Genomic DNA, 23,541 nt, shown 5'->3' with positions numbered 1-23,541 from the left:
AGTATGTAAGGCATGTGTACGTGTAGGAAGAGAGGAAAGTGATTGGTTCTCAGTGAATGTAGGTTTGCGGCACGGGTGTGTGATGTTTCCATGGTTGTTTAATTTGTTTATGGATGGGGTTGTTAGGGAGGTGAATGCAAGAGTTGTGGAAAAGGGGCAAGTATGAGGTCTGTTGGGGATGAGAGATTTGGGAAGTGATTCAGTTATTGTTCGCTGATGATACAGCGCTGGTGGCTGATTCATGTGAGAAACTGCAGAAGCTGGTGACTAAGTTTGGTAAAGTGTGTGAAAGAAGAAAATTAAGAGTAAATGTGAATAAAAGCAAGGTTATTAGGTACAGTAGGGTTGAGGGTCAAGTCAATTGGGAGGTGAGTTTGAATGGAGAAAAACTGGAGGAAGTGAAGTGTTTTAGATATCTGGGAGTGGATCTGGCAGCGGATGGAACCATGGAAGCGGAAGTGGATCATAGGGTGGGGGAGGGGGCGAAAATTCTGGGGACCTTGAAGAATGTGTGGAAGTCGAGAACATTATCTCGGAAAGCAAAAATGGGTATGTTTGAAGGAATAGTGGTTCCAACAATGTTTTATGGTTGCGAGGCGTGGGCTATGGATAGAGTTGTGCGCAGGAGGATGGATGTGCTGGAAATGAGATGTTTGAGGACAATGTGTGGTGTGAGGTGGTTTGATCGAGTGAGTAACGTAAGGGTAAGAGAGATGTGTGGAAATAAAAAGAGCGTGGTTGAGAGAGCAGAAGAGGGTGTTTTGAAGTGGTTTGGGCACATGGAGAGAATGAGTGAGGAAAGATTGACCAAGAGGATATATGTGTCGGAGGTGGAGGGAACGAGGAGAAGAGGGAGACCAAATTGGAGGTGGAAAGATGGAGTGAAAAAGATTTTGTGTGATCGGGGCCTGAACATGCAGTGGGTGAAAGGAGGGCAAGGAATAGAGTGAATTGGAGCGATGTCGTATACCGGGGTTGACGTGCAGTCAGTGGATTGAATCAAGGCATATGAAGCGTCTGGGGTAAACCATGGAAAGCTGTGTTGGTATGTATATTTGCGTGTGTGGACGTATGTATATACATGTGTATGAGGGGGGGTTGGGCCATTTCTTTCGTCTGTTTCCTTGCGCTACCTCGCAAACGCGGGAGACAGCGACAAAGTATAATAATAATAAAAAAATACCTACATATATATATATATATATATATATATATATATATATATATATATATATATATATATATATATATATATATATATATATATATATATATATATATATATATATATATACATATATATATGTATATATATATGAATTCATATATATATATATATATATATATATATATATATATATATATATATATATATATATATATATATATATATATATATATATATATATATATATATATGTGTGTGTATATGTGTGAGGATGTAACCAAGATGTGAAAAAAGGAGAGATATGTAGTATGTTTGAGGAAAGGAACCTGGATGTTTTGGCTCTGAGTGAAACGAAGCTCAAGGGTGAAGGGGAAGAGTGGTTTGGGAATGTCTTGGGAGCAAAGTCAGAGGTTAGTGAGAGGACAAGAGCAAGGGAAGGAGTAGCAGTACTCCTGAAACAGGAGTTGTGGGAGTACGTGATAGAATGTAAGAAAGTAAATTCTCGATTAATATGGGTAAAACTGAAAGTTGATGGGGAGAGATGGGTGATTATTGGTGCATATGCACCTGGGCATGAGAAGAAAGATCATGAGAGGCAAGTGTTTTGGGAGCAACTGAATGAGTGTGTTAGTGGTTTTGATGCCGGGTTATATAGTGCCGGGTTATATAGACCGGGTTATAGTGATTGGTGATTTGAATGCAAAGGTGAGTAATGTGGCAGTTGAGGGAATAATTGGTATACATGGGGTGTTCAGTGTTGTAAATGGAAATGGTGAAGAGCTTGTAGATTTATGTGCTGAAAAAGGACTGATGATTGGGAATACCTGGTTTAAAAAGCGAGATATACATAAGTATACTTTTGTAAGTAGGAGAGATGGCCAGAGAGCGTTATTGGATTACGTGATAATATACAGGCGCGCGAAAGAGAGACTTTTGGATGTTAATGTGCTGAGAGGTGGAACTGGAGGGATGTCTGATCATTATCTTCTGGAGGCTAAGGTGAAGATTTGTATGGGTTTTCAGAAAAAAAGGGTGAATGTTGGGGTGAAGAGGGTGGTGAGCGTAAGTGAGCTTGGGAAGGAGACTTGTGTACTGAGTACAGAATGGAAAAAGGTGAGAACAATGGAAGTATGGGGAGTGGGGGAGGAATGGGATGTATTTAGGGAATCAGTTATGGATTGCGCAAAAGATGCTTGTGGCATGAGAAGAGTGGGAGGTTGGTTGATTAGAAAGGTAGTGAGTGGTGGGATGAAGAAGTAAGAGTATTAGTGAAAGAGAAGAGAGAGGCATTTGGACGATTTTTGCAGGGAAAAAATGCAGTTGAGTGGGAGACGTATAAAAGAAAGAGACAGGAGGTCAAGAGAAAGGTGCAAGAGGTGAAAAAAAGGGCAAATGAGAGTTGGGGTGAGAGAGTATCATTAAATTTTAGGGAGAATAAAAAGATGTTCTGGAAGGAGGTAAATAAAGTGCGTAAGACAAGGGAGCAAATGGGAACTTCAGTGAAGGGCGCAAATGGGGAGGTGATAACAAGTAGTGGTGATGTGAGAAGGAGATGGAGTGAGTATTTTGAAGGTTTGTTGAATGTGTTTGATGATAGAGTGGCAGATATAGGGTGTTTTGGTCGAGGTGGTGTGCAAAGTGAGAGGGTTAGGGAAAATGATTTGGTAAACAGAGAAGAGGTAGTAAAAGCTTTGCGGAAGATGAAAGCCGGCAAGGCAGCAGGTTTGGATGGTATTGCAGTGGAATTTATTAAAAAAGGGGGTGACTGTATTGTTGACTGGTTGGTAAGGTTATTTAATGTACGTATGACTCACGGTGAGGTGCCTAAGGATTGGCGGAATGCGTGCATAGTGCCATTGTACAAAGGCAAAGGGGATAAGAGTGAGTGCTCAAATTACAGAGGTGTAAGTTTGTTGAGTATTCCTGGTAAATTATATGGGAGGGTATTGATTGAGAGGGTGAAAGCATGTACAGAGCATCAGATTGAGGAAGAGCAGTGTGGTTTCAGAAGTGGTAGAGGATGTGTGGATCAGGTGTTTGCTTTGAAGAATGTATGTGAGAAATACTTAGAAAAGCAAATGGATTTGTATGTAGCATTTATGGATCTGGAAAAGGCATATGATAGAGTTGATAGAGATGCTCTGTGGAAGGTATTAAGAATATATGGCGTGGGAGGCAAGTTGTTAGAAGCAGTGAAAAGTTTTTATCGAGGATGTAAGGCATGTGTACGTGTAGGAAGAGAGGAAAGTGATTGGTTCTCAGTGAATGTCGGTTTGCGGCAGGGGTGTGTGATGTCTCCATGGTTGTTTAATTTGTTTATGGATGGGGTTGTTAGGGAGGTGAATGCAAGAGTTTTGGAAAGAGGGGCAAGTATGAAGTCTGTTGGGGATGAGAGAGCTTGGGAAGTGAGGCAGTTGTTGTTCGCTGATGATACAGCGCTGGTGGCTGATTCATGTGAGAAACTGCAGAAGCTGGTGACTGAGTTTGGTAAAGTGTGTGAAAGAAGAAAGTTAAGAGTAAATGTGAATAAGAGCAAGGTTATTAGGTACAGTAGGGTTGAGGGTCAAGTCAATTGGGAGGTGAGTTTGAATGGAGAAAAACTGGAGGAATGAAGTGTTTTAGATATCTGGGAGAGGGTCTGGCAGCGGATGGATCCATGGAAGCGGAAGTGGATCATAGGGTGGGGGAGGAGGTGAAAATTCTGGGAGCCTTGAAGAATGTGTGGAAGTCGAGAACATTATCTCGGAAAGCAAAAATGAGTATGTTTGAAGGAATAGTGGTTCCAACAATGTTGTATGGTTGCGAGGCGTGGGCTATGGATAGAGTTGTGCGCAGGAGGATGGATGTGCTGGAAATGAGATGTTTGAGGACAATGTGTGGTGTGAGGTCGTTTGATCGAGTAAGTAACGTAAGGGTAAGAGAGATGTGTGGAAATAAAAAGAGCGTGGTTGAGAGAGCAGAAGAGGGTGTTTTGAAATGGTTTGGGTACATGGAGAGAATGAGTGAGGAAAGATTGACCAAGAGGATATATGTGTCGGAGGTGGAGAGAACGAGGAGAAGAGGGAGACCAAATTGGAGGTGGAAAGATGGAGTGAAAAAGATTTTGTGTGATCGGGGCCTGAACATGCAGGAGGGTGAAAGGAGGGCAAGGAATAGAGTGAATTGGAGCGATGTGGTATACCGGGGTTGACGTGCTGTCAGTGGATTGAATCGGGGCATGTGAAGCGTCTGGGGTAAACCATGGAAAGCTGTGTAGGTATGTATATTTTGCGTGTGTGGACGTATGTATATACATGTGTATGGGGGTGGGTTGGGCCATTTCTTTCGTCTGTTTCCTTGCGCTACCTCGCAAACGCGGGAGACAGCGACAGAGGAAAAAAGAAAAGAAAGAAAAAAAAAAATATATATATATATATATATATATATATATATATATATATATATATATATATATATATATATATATATATATATATATATATATATATATATATATAAGGTTATTTAATGTGTGTATGAATCATGGTGCAGTGCCTGAGGATTGGCGGAATGCGTGCATAGTGCCATTGTACAAAGGCAAAGGGGATAAGAGTGAGTGCTCAAATAACATAGGTATAAGTTTGTTGAGTATTCATGGTAAATTATATGGGAGGGTATTAATTGAGAGGGTGAAGGCATGTACAGAGCATCAGATTGTTGAAGAGCAGTGTGGTTTCAGAAGTGGTAGAGGATGTGTGGATCAGGTGTTTGCTTTGAAGAATGTATGTGAGAAATACTTAGAAAAGCAAATGGATTTGTATGTAGCATTTATGGATCTGGAGAAGGCATATGATAGGGTTGATAGAGATGCTCTGTGGAAGGTATTAAGAATATATCGTGTGGGAGGGAAGTTGTTGGAAGCAGTGAAAACTTTTTATCGAGGATGTTTGGCATGTGTACGTGTAGGAAGAGAGGAAAGTGATTGGTTCTCAGTGAATGTAGGTTTGCGGCAGGGGTGTGTGATGTCTCCATGGTTGTTTAATTTGTTTATGGATGGGGTTGTTAGGGAGGTGAATGCAAGAGTTTTGGAAAGAGGGGCAAGTATGAAGTCTGTTGTGGATGAGAGAGCTTGGGAAGTGAGTCAGTTGTTTTTCGCTGATGATACAGCGCTGGTGGTTGATTCATGTGAGAAACTTCAGAAGCTGGTGACTGAGTTTGGTAAAGTGTGTGAAAGAAGAAAGTTAAGAGTAAATGTGAATAAGAGCAAGGTTATTAGTTACAGTAGGGTTGAGGGTCAAGTCAATTGGGAGGTAAGTTTGAATGGAGAAAAACTGGAGGAAGTAAAGTGTTTTAGATATCTGGGAGTGGATCTGGCAGCGGATGGATCCATGGAAGAGGAAGTGGATCATAGGGTGGGGGAGGGGGCGAAAATCTTGGGAACCTTGAAGAATGTGTAGAAGTCGAGAACATTATCTCGGAAAGCAAAAATGGGTATGTTTGAAGGAATAGTGGTTCCAACAATGTTGTATGGTTGCGAGGTGTGGGCTATGGATAGAGTTGTTCGCAGGAGGATGGATGTGCTGGAAATGAGATGTTTGAGGACAATGTGTGGTGTGAGGTGGTTTGATCGATTAAGTAGCGTAAGGGTAAGGGAGATGTGTGGAAATAAAAAGAGCGTGCTTGAGAGAGCAGAAGAGGGTGTTTTGAAATGGTTTGGGCACATGGAGAGAATGAGTGAGGAAAGATTGACCAAGAGGATATATGTGTCGGAGGTGGATGGAACGAGGAGAAGTGGGAGACCAAATTGGAGGTGGAAAGATGGAGTGAAAAAGATTTTGTGTGAACGGGGCCTGAACATGCAGGAGGGTGAAAGGAGGGCAAGGAATAGAGTGAATTGGATCGATGTGGTAAACCGGGGTTGACGTGCTGTCAGTGGATTGAATCAGGGCATGTGAAGCGTCTGGGGTAAACCATGGAAAGCTGTGTAGGTATGTATATTTGCGTGTGTGGACGTATGTATATACATGTGTATGGGGGTGGGTTGGGCCAGTTCTTTCGTCTGTTTCCTTTCGCTACCTCCCAAACGCGGGAGACAGCGACGAAGCAAAAAAAAAAAAAAATATTTTTTTTTTCATACTATTCGCCATTTCCCGCGTTAGGGGGGTAGCGTTAATACTTCAGGAAGCATCCTTTTGTATTTATAAATCCACATATTTCTAGAACCCTTTTTGTATTATCTGGATTTTCTGTCTTGGATATATGAACTTTTCCTAATTCCCCAGTTTATTAAAAAAAAAACATGAAACCCACTCAATCTTTATTCTGAAGTCTGAGGAAGTCTCCTACTACGTAAGTTTCAGAGAAGAATTTCTTATACTTCTTCCTAAAATATATCGCAAAACAGAAGAAGAATAAGTTACAAGTGTATGAGTTAGGGTACCTAATGTCTGGTCTGATACAGGTGATACCCCAAGGATATGTCAGCCATAAAGCTCTCACAAACCTGTTGCAGATGTTGTCTTCAGGTGTACTACACTTGAATTATGTTCTGTTTACTGATAGTTCATATGTATATATATATATATATATATATATATATATATATATATATATATATATATATATATATATATATATATATTTTTCCATACTATTCGCCATTTCCCGCGTTACCGAGGTAGCGTTAAGAACAGAGGACTGTATATATATATATATATATATATATATATATATATATATATATATATATATATATATATATATATATATATATATATATATATATATATATATATATATACAGTCCTCTGTTCTTAACGCTACCTCGGTAACGCGGGAAATGGCGAATAGTATGGAAAAATATATATATATATATATATATATATATATATATATATATATATATATATATATATATATATATATATACATATGAACTATCAGTAAACAGAACATAATTCAAGTGTAGTACACCTGAAGACAACATCTGCAACAGGTTTGTGAGAGCTTTATGGCTGACATATCCTTGGGGTATCACCTGTATCAGACCAGACATTAGGTACCCTAACTCATACACTTGTAACTTATTCTTCTTCTGTTTTGCGATATATTTTAGGAAGAAGTATAAGAAATTCTTCTCTGAAACTTACGTAGTAGGAGACTTCCTCAGACTTCAGAATAAAGATTGAGTGGGTTTCATGTTTTTTTTTTGATAAACTGGGGAATTAGGAAAAGTTCATATATCCAAGACAGAAAATCCAGATAATACAAAAAGGGTTCTAGAAATATGTGGATTTATAAATACAAAAGGATGCTTCCTGAAGTATTAAAGCTCAGGCCTCGTTCGATAAGTGTTGGTATGATTTGGGATTTTCTGGATTAATAGTGAATCCTCTTCCTCGGTCTTTAGGCAAGGGGAGGCCAGTCATCATGAAAACGTTCTGGCCAACAACAGTTACATTTGTTTTTATGTAAATGAAACTGTTCTGCCGAAAGAAAAGAGAAATTAAAAGAAACAAAATTCCCTCGGAATCCAGTGACCAGTCACCGCTGTTCAATATATCATCGCAGGCCGTTCGTGTCAGTGACGGCATGACGCGGGGAAACGCTGATCCCAAGACGTGTTAGGGCCAGGAGGGGCATCAGGCGTGTATCACGAGCGTCTGTCTCCCAGGAGGGAACAATGGCGCCGCGCCACCACTCCAGCCCATCCTCCACCACCGGCAGACCAGGGCTGGGGCTGTGCTACTCAACACCACCGGCAGACCAGGGCTGGGGCAGTGCTACTCACCACCACCAGCAGACCAGGGTTGGGGCAGTGTTCACTGCAAGGAAAGTTAAGACATTCTGAGGAGAATAAATCCTTCAAATTAGCCAGGTTCATTGGAACGAATGTCACTCTTTTATGGACGTCCGGAGCAGGGTGGGGGATGGGGGTGTAAGCTTTCCTCCCTCCTCCTCTTCCACTCCCTACATCCCCTGCCCATTACCTACGAACCAACACACTACCTACACTTTCATCCAGACCCTAACCTATTACCTAACGGCCACACCTCGCTCAGTCGCCACACCCTGTGGTCCCCCCATCCCAACCTTCCAGGTGGCTGAACACCGTCTTGTCAGGAGAGGTCCTGAGAGCGGCGGTTGGCGGCACAGGGCAGGACAGGTACGACCAAAGTAATGGCTAGTTGCCTTGGTAGTGAACGATCACAGAGCGTGCTGTTGGCCTTGCTAGCAACCTTCCCCACCTCTGACACTGAACCAGCTACGGTCCCGCCTCAGTCCTACTCCTGTCATGGTTCCATCCTACTTTAGACCAGCTCATCCACTAGCCCTGCTTTTATTCCATTCATAGCCCTGTCCAGCCCTGCTCTAATCACACACCTAGCCTCCCAAACTGCTCTTATCACAGTCCTAGACCTGCACATTTCTGCTCCTATCACGCTCCTAGCCCTGCCCCTAATACACTAGTAGCTCTACCCAGTTCTGCTTCCATTACACTTCCAGCCTTGCCCAGCCTCGCTCCCATCATACTTCTAGCCCTGCTCAGCCCTGCTCTTATCACACTTCTTGCTCTGCCCAACCCTGGTCCTATCACACTTCTAGCCCTGCCCTGCCCTGTTCCCATCAAACTCCTAGCCCTGCCAAGTCTTGCTCCCATCATACTCTTAGCCCTGCTCAGCCCTGCTCCCATCAAACTCCTTGCCATTCCCAACCCATAACAATCATGGCCCTGCCTAACCCTGATGCCACCTGAGCCCTGATTCTTCCCCAACCCTTCTTCCACGTAAACCTGTCAACATTCTGCTAGTACTTTACTTATAAGGCCTGTCCCTGGCGAAACACCTACCTCAACTATCACACACTTTCCCTAACCACCATTACTACACTAACCATTAAACACCTATCTTGGCCATCGCATCTGCCCCATCCTCCCTTCTCTGCTCAATTATCACGTCAGCCGAGTACCATATGCCTCTCCGGACACTACACTTGATGTCAACACTACACATCTGACCTCCTGTTCCATACGCACCCAGTGATTATTCAACTGCCCTGAAGCCCTAAACACCTGCCCTTACATTCCCACTCTTGCCACTTCGGACGCTAATAACTGCACCAACTCCCAGATACCGCCACGTCAAACAAACCTACCTCGGCTGCTATACGTGTCCCTACCTCTTAATACTACGAAACTGTCCCTGTTACGACACAACTGAAACGTCTGCCAATGCCACCACATCTGCCATGACGACCATACTACTCCTGCTAATCTCGAGCTCCACTATCCTCCTCCACCACTTCTACACAAAATATCAAACACACTAAATAGAGCCCCATCACAAGATATAAATCAACCACTACGTACCTAGAAGACAACTGCCTCGACCATTACATACCTGCCCAGAACACAACAGATCTGCCTCGACCACAACATAGCTACAACTGCCTCGAACACAACATGTCTACATCGACTACCACATATCTGCTCCGATCAACACGCAGTTGCACAGACCACAACATACCATCCCGACCACAACATACCTGCCTCGACCACAACATACCTGCCCAACCGCAACATACCTGCCCGACCGCAACATACTTGCCCCGTCCACCAAACCTGTCAGCTTGGCTCTTGCATCGCTAAGAGCAAGAAAAACAATATGTCAGATAATGGGTTAATTATCCGCTTGTACCGCATAATAGCTACTCTGGAGGTTCAACTGTGTTGTTACAGCCTCAGTATCCACGGAACCTCCGCCAGAAGCTCCTCTTAGAAGCTTTTCACACATCTCTGATGAGCACCTCCTGCTATCACCCTGTTCACAGACGGCTGGGGAACGCTGGGCATTGTCAGCACATCAAGGAGAACCTACCTGTGAGAGGAGGGGAATCTTTTGGTGAAGAAGACCAGTGAGTCAGTCCATCGAAACAGCACCAACCTAGCAGAGAGAAATGCAAGTTAGGATAATGGCTAAAACACTGTGGTAAGTTAATCATATCTATAAATAAGTATAAATTTACAAACAGAAATGGGTTTTCCTTGTAGATGTCTACAGTCACAACTAAATGATTCGTTTGGAAGTCAATTAATCTCATGTATAAATAATTTGTGGACGTTTGGCAAGAGTCTCTACAGGCATGTGAGGATATGGCATTGCTGTTTAGATGCCGCTAAATCTAGCAATGGATTGTCCAGCGCCCATCTATACATACATAGTGTACTGTGCTGATTGTAAAAGGGAAGCAGATCGGTGGCTGAGATGTTCATCCTCTTTGGTCCTGATAAAGAACACTGGTGAATGGTGGGAGAGCCAGCTTTTGTGCTTTTGTCACATCTGATCTACCCAGGGTTTATCTCTTGCTGAGACACGTGGCCTTTGTCTCGCTCGTCGGATGGCCAGATGTCTCAAGACTTAGGTACCTTTATGATGATGATGGAAAACAGTCGGAGGGTGCGTATCTCAGGTCACGGAGGGAACCGGAGATTCGGCCGCTGAGTCGACACTTTCACTGACAATGACCTCAAGGTCGCACTTTTCACCGGCAACACAAAGTGATTTCTCTTAACGGCCTCCTGGAAAGCCCTACTCATCAGAAAAGTTTGTTTTGGTAAGTTACATCTTTCAAAAACCTTCCGTGACCGCCCTGCACAACTTAGTCTTCACTCATCACGGAATATGATAACTCGATCACCGATAAGTACATCACTAACATCTAGAGTGACGACTATGACAGGTATCTTGATGAGACAGAAGGAAGAAGTTCTCGACCACTAACACCCATTGGTAATACGAAATTAACGTTGACATTATCCCTCACCTCTCACCACCGAATTTCAAGTGACAAACAATTGCTCACCACTTGATATTTATATAATAAAAGCCACCAGATTTGGAAGGTTGTCCAGTACGGTGCTTCCCGTCGACACGACAGAGAAGTAGAACTCATAACACACAGCGACAATAAGTTACTCCAGAGCCGATGCAAATAAGTGGTCCACCGCAGACGTTGCTGATCCGTAGCCATGAAGAGACTTAACATTTCAGAGACCGACAGCGACGGATAATTTAGGCTACCAATATAAAACCAGATATACATTTCAAAACATTCTGAATCGAACCAAAACGAAAAAAATGTGTGAAAGTTTGTCTCCGGAGTTACTTTTTAAGAACAAATTTACTGCTTCAGAGCCAGTCAGCCTGCAGGGCTCAGTGTGAGTCAATCGTGCAGCAGCTACAGCCACGATCCTGCTTGTAGTTTCTTCTGTGTTGGACTCCCCCTAAAGTCCGGATCACCTTAGCCAGGCACCGCATATCCCACATCCAGCACAGCTGCTATCTCCTGATGCCACGACTAATCTGTCTCCACTCCATCTAGCTGAGAATCTAAAATGACTTACCAAAGCTCCTCTGTTTTGATTAAAAACATCATCTGCATTTTAGAACAGCGGTTACCAATCGCGGATCACAGGGCTAGTGTAAGACTGCCCAAAGAACGCAGGAATTATTATAATTACACGAGAAATTTATTCTGTCACTTCCGACTACCAGGAATGGTAATAAATCCAGATCAATTTTTCGTGAATCTGTCTCCAGCAAAGGACTGGTTTTTCAGGATCGGACCATCCTCCAATACAAAACATAAATTACAATGCAAAAGGAAGACGGGATGATGGCTGTGTATATATATATATATATATATATATATATATATATATATATATATATATATATATATATATATATATATTTATTTATCTATTTATTTTGCTTTGTCGCTGTCTCCCGCGTTTAGCGAGGTAGCGCAAGGAAACAAACGAAAGAATGGCCCAACCCGCCTACATACACATGTATATACATACACGTCCACACACGCAAATACACATACCTATACATCTCAATGTACACATATAAATACACACACAGACATTACATATATACACATGTACATAATTCATAGTGTCTGCCTTTATTTGTTCCCATCGCCACCTCGCCACACATGGAATAACAACCCCCTCCCCCCTCATGTGTGCGAGGTAGCGCTAAGAAAAGACACCAAAGGCTCCATTCGTTCACACTCAGTCTCCAGCTGTCATGTAATAATGCACCGAAACCACAGCTCCCTTTTCACATCCAGGCCCCACACAACTTTCCATGGTTTACCCCAGACGCTTCACATGCCCTGGTTCAATCCACTGACAGCACGTCGACCCCGGTATACCACATCGTTCCAATTCACTCTATTCCTTGCACGCCTTTCACCCTCCTGCATGTTCAGGCCCCGATCACTCAAAATCTTTTTCACTCCATCTTTCCACCTCCAATTTGGTCTCCCACTTCTCCGCGTTCCCTCCACCTCTGACACATATACCCTCTTGGTCAATCTTTCCTTACTCATTCTTTCCATGTGACCAAACCATTACAAAACACCACCCTCCTCTGCTCTCTCAACCACACTCTTTTTATTTCCACACATCTCTCTTACCCTTACATTACTTGATCAAACCACCTGACACCACACATTGTCCTCAAACATCTCATTTCCAGCACATCGACTCTCCTGCGCACAACTCTATCCATAGCGCACGCCTCGCAACCATACAACATTGTTGGAACCACTATTCCTTCAAACATACCCATTTTTGCTTTCCGAAATAATGTTCTCGACTTCCACACATTCTTCAATGCTCCCAGAATTTTCGCCCCTTCCCCCACCCTATGATTCACTTCCGCTTCCATGGTTCCATCCGCTGCCAGATCCACTCCCAGATATCTAAAACACTTTACTTCCTCCAGTTTTTCTCCATTCAAACTTACCTCCCAATTGACTTGACCCTCAACCCAACTGTACCTAATAACCTTGCTCTTATTCACATTTACTCTTAACTTTCTTCTTTCACACACTTTACAAAACTCAGTCACCAGCTTCTGCAGTTTCTTACATGAATCAGTCACCAGCGCTGTATCATCAGCGAACAACAACTGACTCACTTCCCAAGCTCTCTCATCCACAACAGACTGCATACTTGCCACTCTTTCCAAAACTCTTGCATTCACCTCCCTAACAACCCCATCCATAAACAAATTAAACAACCATGGAGACATCACACACCCCTGCCGCAAACCTACATATATATATATATATATATATATATATATATATATATATATATATATATATATATATATATATATATATATATATATATACATATATATGTGTTACCCACTTCCCGCGTTAGCAAGGTAGCGTTAAGAACAGAGGACTGGGCCTTTGAGGGAATATCCTCACATGGGCCCCTTCTGGAAAGGATTACAATTTTGCGCGTGATCAAGATATTCCTATGAGTCCACGGGGAAAACGAAACATATATATATATATGTATATATATATATATATATATATATATATATATATATATATATATATATATATATATATATATATATATATATATATATATATATATATATATATAGCTTTTTTTTTTCTTTCAAACTCTTCCCCATTTCCCGCGTTAGCAAGGTAGCGTTAAGAACAGATGACTGGGCCTCTGAGGGAATATCCTCACCCGGCCCCCTTCTCTGTTCCTTCTTTTGGAAAATTAAAAAAAAAACAAGAGGGGAGGATTACCAGCCCTCCGCTCCTTCCTCTTTTAGTCGCCTTCTACGACACGCAGGGAATACGTGGGAAGTATTCTTTTTCCTTTATCCCCTGGGATATATATATATATATATATATATATATATATATATATATATATATATATATATATATATATATATATATATATATATATATATATATATATATATATATATATATATATATATATATATATATATATATATATATGTATATATATATATATATATATATATATATATATATATATATATATATATATATATATATATATATATATATATATATATATATATATATATATATATATATATATACATATATATATATATATATATATATATATATATATATATATATATATATATATATATATATATATATATATATATATATATATATATATATATATATATATACATGAGTTTTGGAAAGAGGGGCAAGTATGAAGTCTGTTGGGGATGAGAGAGCTTGGGAAGTGAGTCAGTTGCTGTTCGCTGATGATACAGCGTTGGAGGCTGATTCATGTGAGAAACTGCAGAAGCTGGTGACTGAGTTTGGTAAAGTGTGTGAAAGAAGAAAGTTAATAGAAAATGTGAATAAGAGCAAGGTTATTAGGTACAGTAGGATTGAGGGTCAAGTCAATTGGGAGGTGAGTTTGAATGGAGAAAAACTGGAGGAAGTGAAGTGTTTTAGATATCTGGGAGTGGATCTGGCAGCGGATGGAACAATGAAAGCGGAAGTGGATCATAGGGTGGGAGAGGGGGCGAAAATTCTGGGAGCCCTGAAGAATGTGTGGAAGTCGAGAACATTATCTCGGAAAGCAAAAATGGGTATGTTTGAAGGAATAGTGGTTCCAACAATGTTATATGGTTGCGAGGCGTGGGCTATGGATAGAGTTGTGCGCAGGAGGATGGATGTGCTGGAAATGAGATGTTTGAGGACAATGTGTGGTGTGAGGTGGTTTGATCGAATGAGTAACGTAAGGGTAAGAGAGATGTGTGGAAATAAAAAGATCGTGGTTAAGAGAGGAGAAGAGGGTGTTTTGAAATGGTTTGGGCACATGGAGAGAATGAGTGAGGAAAGATTGACCAAGAGGATATATGTGTCGGAGGTGGAGGGAACGAGGAGAAGAGGGAGACCAAATTGGAGGTGGAAAGATGGAGTGAAAAAGACTTTGTGTGATCGGGGCCTGAACATGCAGGAGGGTGAAAGGAGGGCAAGGAATAGAGTGAACTGGAGCGATGTGGTATACCGGGGTTGACGTGCTGTCAGTGGATTGAATCAAGGCATGTGAAGCGTCTGGGGTAAACCATGGAAAGCTGTGTAGGTATGTATATTTGCGTGTGTGGACGTATGTATATACATGTGTATGTGGGTGGGTTGGGCCATTTCTTTCGTCTGTTTCCTTGCGCTACCTCGCAAACGCGGGAGACAGCAACAAAGAAAAAAAAAAGAAATATATTTATATATATATATATATATATATATATATATATATATATATATATATATATATATATATCTATATATATATATATATATATATATATATATATATATATATATATATATATATATATATATCTTTCTTTCTTTTAAACTATTTGCCATTTCCCGCGTTAGCGAGGTAGCGTTAAGAACAGAGGACTGGGCCTTTTTTGGAATATCCTCACCTGGCCCCCTCTGTTCCTTCTTTTGGAAAATTAAAAAAAAAAAGAAAACGAGAGGGGAGGATTTCCAGCCCCCCGCTCCCTCCCCTTTTAGTCGCCTTCTACGACACGCAGGGAATACGTGGGAAGTATTCTTAATCTCCTATCCCCAGGGATATATATATATATATATATATATATATATATATATATATATATATATATATATATATATATATATATATATATATATATATATATATATATATATATATATATATACATACATATATATATATACATATATATATAGGATTGCGCAAAAGATGCTTGTGGCATGAGAAGAGTGGGAGGTGGGTTAATTAGAAAGGGTAGTGAGTGGTGGGATGAAGAAGTAAGATTATTAGTGAAAGAGAAGAGAGAGGCATTTGGACGATTTTTGCAGGGAAAAAATGAAATTGAGTGGGAGATGTATAAAAGAAAGAGACAGGAGGTTAAGAGAAAGGTGCAAGAGGTGTAAAAGAGGGCAAATGAGAGTTGGGGTGAGAGAGTATCATTAAATTTTAGGGAGAATAAAAAGATGTTCTGGAAGGAGGTAAATAAATTGCGTAAGACAAGGGAGCAAATGGGAACTTCAGTGAAGGGCGCAAATGGGGAGGTGATAACAAGTAGTGGTGATGTGGGATGGAGATGGAGTGAGTATTTTGAAGGTTTGTTGAATGTGTTTGATGATAGAGTGGCAGATATAGGGTGTTTTGGTTGAGGTGGTGTGCAAAGTGAGAGGGTTAGGGAAAATGATTTGGTAAACAGAGAAAAGGTAGTAAAAGCTTTGCGGAAGATGAAAGCCGGCAAGGCAGCAGGTTTGGATGGTATTGCAGTGGAATTTATTAAAAAAGGGGGTGACTGTATCATTGACTGGTTGGTAAGGTTATTTAATGTATGTATGACTCATGGTGAGGTGCCTGAGGGTTGCCGGAATGCGTGCATAGTGCCATTGTACAAAGGCAAAGGGGATAAGAGTGAGTGCTCAAATTACAGAGGTATAAGTTTGTTGAGTATTCCTGGTAAATTATATGGGAGGGTATTGATTGAGAAGGTGAAGGCAAGTACAGAGCATTAGATTGGGGAAGAGCAGTGTAGTTTCAGAAGTGTTAGAGGATGTGTGGATCAGGTGTTTGCTTTGAAGAATGTATGTGAGAAGTACTTAGAAAAGCAGATTGATTTGTATGTAGCATTTATTGATCTGGAGAAGGTATATGATAGAGTTAATAGAGATGCTCTGTGGAAGGTATTAAGAGTGTATGGTGTGGGGGGCAAGTTGTTAGAAGCAGTGAAAAGTTTTTATCGAGGATGTAAGGCATGTGTACATGTAGGAAGAGAGGAAAGTGATTGCTTCTCAGTGAATGTAGGTTTGCGGCAGGGGTGTGTGATGTCTCCATGGTTGTTTAATTTGTTTATGGATGGGGTTGTTAGGGAGGTGAATGCAAGAGTTTTGGAAAGAGGGGCAAGTATGAAGTCTGTTGGGGATGAGAGAGCTTGGGAAGTGAGTCAGTTGTTTTTCGCTGATGATACAGCGCTGGTGGCTGATTCATGTGAGAAACTGCAGAAGCTGGTGACTGAGTTTGGTAAAGTGTGTGAAAGAAGAAAGTTAAGAGTAAATGTGAATAAGAGCAAGGTTATTAGGTACAGTAGGGTTGAGGGTCAAGTCAATTGGGAGGTAAGTTTGAATGGAGAAAAACTGGAGGAAGTAAAGTGTTTTAGATATCTGGGAGTGGATCTGGCAGTGGATGGAACCATGGAAGCGGAAGTGGATCATAGGTTGGGGGAGGGGGCGAAAATTCTGGGAGCCTTGAAGAATGTGTGGAAGTCGTGAACATTATCTCGGAAAGCAAAAATGGGTATGTTTGAAGGAATAGTGGTTCCAACAATGTTGTATGGTTGCGAGGTGTGGGCTATGGATAGAGTTGTGCGCAGGAGGATGGATGTGCTGGAAATGAGATGTTTGAGGACAATGTGTGGTGTGAGGTGGTTTGATCGAGTAAGTAACGTAAGGGTAAGAGAGATGTGTGGAAATATAAAGAGCGTGGTTGAGAGAGCAGAAGAGGGTGTTTTAAATTGGTTTGGGCACATGGAGAGAATGAGTGAGGAAAGATTGACCAAGGGGATATATGTGTCGGAGGTGGAGGGAACGAGGAGAAGTGCGAGACCAAATTGGAGGTGGAAAGATGGAGTGAAAAAGATTTTGTGTGATCGGGGCCTGAACAAGCAGGAGGGTGAAAGGAGGGTAAGGAATAGAGTGAATTGGATCGATGTGATATACCGGGGTTGACGTGCTGTCAATGGATTGAATCAGGGCATGTGAAGCGTCTGGGGTAAACCATAGAAAGCTGTGTAGGTATGTATATTTGCGTGTGTGGACGTATGTATATACATGTGTATGGGGGTGGGTTGGTCCATTTCTTTCGTCTGTTTCCATGCGGTACCTCGCAAACGCGGGAGACAGCGACAAAGCAAAAAAAGAAAATATATATATATTTATATATACATATATATATATATATATATATATATATATATATATATATATATATATATATATATATATATATATATATATATATATATATATATATGCATATATATATATATATATATATATATATATATATATATATATATATATATATATATATATATATATATATATATATATATATATATATATATATATATATATATGTTTGCTTTGTCGCCGTCTCCCGCGTTTGCGAGGTAGCGCAAGGAAACAGACGAAAGAAATTGCCCAACCCACCCCCATACACATGTATATACAAACACGTCCACACACGCAAATATACATACCTATACATCTCAATGTACATATATATATATATATATATATATATATATATATATATATATATATATATATATATATATATATATATATATATATATATATATATATATATATATATATATATATATATATACCCATGCACACAATTCACACGGTCTGCCTTTATTCATTTCCATCGCCACCTCGCCACACATGGAATACCACCCCCCTCCCCCCTCATATGTGCGGGGTAGCGCTAAGAAAAGACAGCAAAGGCCTCATTCGTTCACACTCAGTCTCCAGCTGTCATGCAATAATGCCCGAAACCACAACTCCCCTTCCACATCCAGGCCCCACACAGCTTTCCATGGTTTACCCCAGACGGTTCACATGCCCTGATTCAATCCACTGACAGCACGTCAGTCCCGGTATACCACATCGATCCGATTCACTCTATTCCTTGCCCGCCTTTCACCCTCTTGCATGTTCAGGCCCCGATCACCCAAAATCTTGTTCAGTCCATCTTTCCAACTCCAATTTGGTCTCCCACCTCTCCTCGTTCCCTCCACCTCTGACATATATATCCTCTTGGTCAATCTTTCCTCACTCATTCTCTCCATGTGCCCAAACCATTTCAAAACACCCTCTTCTGCTCTCTCAACCACGCCCTTTTTATTTCCACACATCTCTCTTACCCTTACATTACTTACTCGATCAAACCACCTCACACCACACAATGTCCTCAAACATCTCATTTCCAGTGCATCCACCCTCCTGCGCATAACTCTATCCATAGCCCACGCCTCGCAACCATACACCATTGTTGGAACCACTATTCCTTCAAACATACCCATTTTTGCTTTCCGAGATAATGTTCTTGACTTCCACACATTCTTCAAGGCTCCCAGGATTTTCGCCCCCTCCCCCACCCTATGATTCACTTCCGCTTCCATGGTTCCAACCGCTGCTAGATCCACTCCCAGATATCTAAAACACTTTACTTCCTCCAGTTTTTCTCCATTCAAACTTACCTCCCAATTGACTTGACCCTCAACCCTACTGTATCTAAGAACCTTGCTCTTATTCACATTTACTCTTAACTTTCTTCTTTCACACACTTTACCAAACTCAGTCACCAGCTTCTGCAGTTTCTCACATGAATCAGCCACCAGCGCTGTATCATCAGCGAACAACAACTGACTCACTTCCCAAGCTCTCTCATCCACAACAGACTTCATTCTTGCCCCTCTTTCCAAAACTCTTGCATTCACCTCCCTAACAACCCCATCCATAAACAAATTAAACAACCATGGAGACATCACACACCCCTGTCGCAAACCTACATTCACTGAGAACCAATCACTTTCCTCACTTCCTACACGTACACATGCCTTACATCCTCGATAAAAACTTTTCACTGCTTCTAACAACTTGCCACCCACACCACATATTCTTAATACCTTCCACAGAGTATCTCTATCAACTCTATCATATGCCTTCTCCAGAGCCATAAATGCTACATACAAATCCATTTGCTTTTCTAAGTATTTCTCACATATATTCTTCAAAGCAAACACCTGATCCACACATCCTCTACCACTTCTGAAACCACACTGCTCTTCCCCAATCTGATGCTCTGTACAAGCCTTCACCCTCTCAACCAATACCCTCCCATATAATTTACCAGGAATACTCAACAAACTTATACCTCAGTAATTTGAGCACTCACTCTTATCCCCTTTGCCTTTGTACAATGGCACTATGCACGCATTCCGGCAATCCTCAGGCACCTCACCATCAGTCATACATACATTAAATAACCTTACCAACCAGTCAACAATACAGTCACCCCCTTTTTTAATAAATTCCACTGCAATACCATCTAAACCTGCTGCCTTGCCGGCTTTCATCTTCCTCTTTACTACCTCTTCTCTGTTTACGAAATCATTTTCCCCAACCCTCTCACTTTGCACACCACCTCGACCAAGACACCCTATATCTGCCACTCTATCATCAAACACATTCAACAAACCTTCAAAATACTCACCCCATCTCCTTCTCACATCACCACTACTTGTTATCACCTCCCCATTTGCGCCCGTCACTGAAGTTCCCATTTTCTACCTTGTCTTACGCACCCTATTTACCTCCTTCCAGAACATCTTTTTATTCTCCCTAAAATTTAATGATACTCTCTCTCACCCCAAATCTCATTTGCCCTCTTTTTCACCTCTTGCACCTTTCTTTTGACCTCCTGTCTCTTTCTTTTATACATCTCCCACTCAATTTCATTTTTTACCTGCAAAAATCGTCCAAATGCCTCTCTCTTCTCTTTCACTAATAATCTTACTTCTTCATCCCACCACTCACTACCCTTTCTAATCAACCCACCTCCCACTCTTCTCATGCCGCAAGCATTTTTGCGCAATCCATCACTGATTCCCTAAATACATCCCATTCCTCCCCCACTCCCCTTACTTCCATTGTTCTCACCTTTTTCCATTGTGTACTCAGTCTCTCCTGGTACTTCCTCACACAAGGTTCCTTCCTAAGCTCACTTACTCTCACCACCCTCTTCACCCCAACATTTACTCTTCTTTTCTGAAAACCCATACAAATCTTCACCTTAGCCTCCACAAGATAATGATCAGACATCCTTCCAGTTGCACCTCTCTGCACATTTACATCCAAAAGTCTCTTTCGCGCGCCTGTCAATCAACACGTAATCCAATATATATATATATATATATATATATATATATATATATATATATATATATATATATATATATATATATATATATATATATATATATATATATCTTTTTTTCTTTTTTTATACTTTGTCGCTGTCTCCCGCGTTTGCGAGGTAGCGCAAGGAAACAGACGAAAGAAATGGCCCAACCCCCCCCCCATACACATGTATATACATACGTCCACACACGCAAATATATATACCTACATAGCTTTCCATGGTTTACCCCAGACGCTTCACATGCCTTGATTCAATCCACTGACAGCACGTCAACCCCGGTATACCACATCGCTCCAATTCACTCTATTCCTTGCCCTCCTTTCACCCTCCTGCATGTTCAGGCCCCGATCACACAAAATCTTTTTCACTCCATCTTTCCACCTCCAATTTGGTCTCCCTCTTCTCCTTGCTCCCTCCACCTCCGACACATATATCCTCTTGGTCAATCTTTCCTCACTCATCCTCTCCATGTGCCCAAACCACTTCAAAACACCCTCTTCTGCTCTCTCAACCACGCTCTTTTTATTTCCACACATCTCTCTTACCCTTACGTTACTTGCTCGATCAAACCACCTCACACCACACATTGTCCTCAAACATCTCATTTCCAGCACATCCATCCTCCTGCGCACAACTCTATCCATAGCCCACGCCTCGCAACCATACAACATTGTTGGACCACTATTCCTTCAAACATACCCATTTTTGCTTTCCGAGATAATGTTCTCGACTTCCACACATTCTTCAAGGCCCCCAGAATTTTCGCCCCCTCCCCCGCCCTATGATCCACTTCCGCTTCCATGGTTCCATCCGCTGCCAGATCCACTCCCAGATATCTAAAACACTTCACTTCCTCCAGTTTTTCTCCATTCAAACTCACCTCCCAATTGACTTGACCCTCAATCCTACTGTACCTAATAACCTTGCTCTTATTCACATTTACTCTTAACTTTCTTCTTCCACACACTTTACCAAACTCAGTCACCAGCTTCTGCAGTTTCTCACATGAATTAGCCACCAGCGCTGTATCATCAGCGAACAACAACTTACTCACTTCCCAAGCTCTCTCATCCCCAACAGACTTCATACTTGCCCCTCTTTCCAAAACTCTTGCATTTACCTCCCTAACAACCCCATCCATAAACAAATTAAACAACCATGGAGACATCACACACCCCTGCCGCAAACCTACATTCACTGAGAACCAATCACTTTCCTCTCTTCCTACACGTACACATGCCTTACATCCTCGATAAAAACTTTTCACTGCTTCTAACAACTTTCCTCCCACACCATATAATCTTAATACCTTCCACAGAGCATCTGTATCTACTCTATCATATGCCTTCTCCAGATCCATAAATGCTACATACAAATCCATTTGCTTTTCTAAGTATTTCTCACATACATTCTTCAAAGCAAACACCTGATCCACACATCCTCTACCACTTCTGAAACCACACTGCTCTTCCCCAATCTGATGCTCTGTACATGCCTTCACCCTCTCAATCAATACCCTCCCATATAATTTACCAGGAATACTCAACAAACTTATACCTCTGTAATTTGAGCACTCACTCTTATCCCCTTTGCCTTTGTACAATGGCACTATGCACGCATTCTGCCAGTCCTCAGGCACCTCACCATGAGTCATACATACATTAAATAACCTTACCAACCAGTCAACAATACAGTCACCCCCTTTTTTTAATAAATTCCACTGCAATACCATCCAAACCTGCTGCCTTGCCGGCTTTCATCTTTCATTCTTCATTTTCTTGACAAAACACCATGCATGAAACTATCACTCCAGTAACACAACTATAAACATTTACTTCCCCTTTAAAAAGTTCTGGGGAAGTCTGTCTCGATACACTGCGGCGAGGCGACGCGACGCTGACACAATCACTGTCACAATCACTGTATATATATATGTATATTATCCCTGGGGATAGGGGTGAAAGAATACTTCCCACGTATTCCTCGCGTGTCGTAGAAAGCGACTAGAGGGGGCGGGAGCGGGGGGCCGGAAATCCTCCCCTCCTTGTATTAACTTTCTAAAATGGGAAACAGAAGAAGGAGTCACGCGGGGAGTGCTCATCCTCCTCGAAGGCTCAGAGTGGGGTGCCTAAATGTGTGTCGATGTAACCAAGATGTGAAAAAAGGAGAGATAGGTAGTATGTTTGAGGAAAGGAACCTGGATGTTTTGGCTCTGAGTGAAACGAAGCTCAAGGGTAAAGGGGAAGAGTGGTTTGGAAATGTCTGGGGAGTGAAGTCAGGGGTTAGTGAGAGGACAAGAGCAAGGGAAGGAGTAGCAATACTCCTGAAACAGGAGTTGTGGGAGTATGTGATAGAATGTAAGAAAGTAAATTCTCGATTAATATGGGTAAAATTGAAAGTTGATGGAGAGAGGTGGGTGATTATTGGTGCATATGCACCTGGGCATGAGAAGAAAGATCATGAGAGGCAAGTGTTTTGGGAGCAGCTAAATGAGTGTGTT

The sequence above is a fragment of the Panulirus ornatus genome, chromosome 3, assembly GCF_036320965.1.
Source record: "Panulirus ornatus isolate Po-2019 chromosome 3, ASM3632096v1, whole genome shotgun sequence".
NCBI classification, from domain to species: Eukaryota; Metazoa; Arthropoda; class Malacostraca; order Decapoda; family Palinuridae; genus Panulirus; species Panulirus ornatus.
This window is presented reverse-complemented; position numbering follows the sequence as displayed.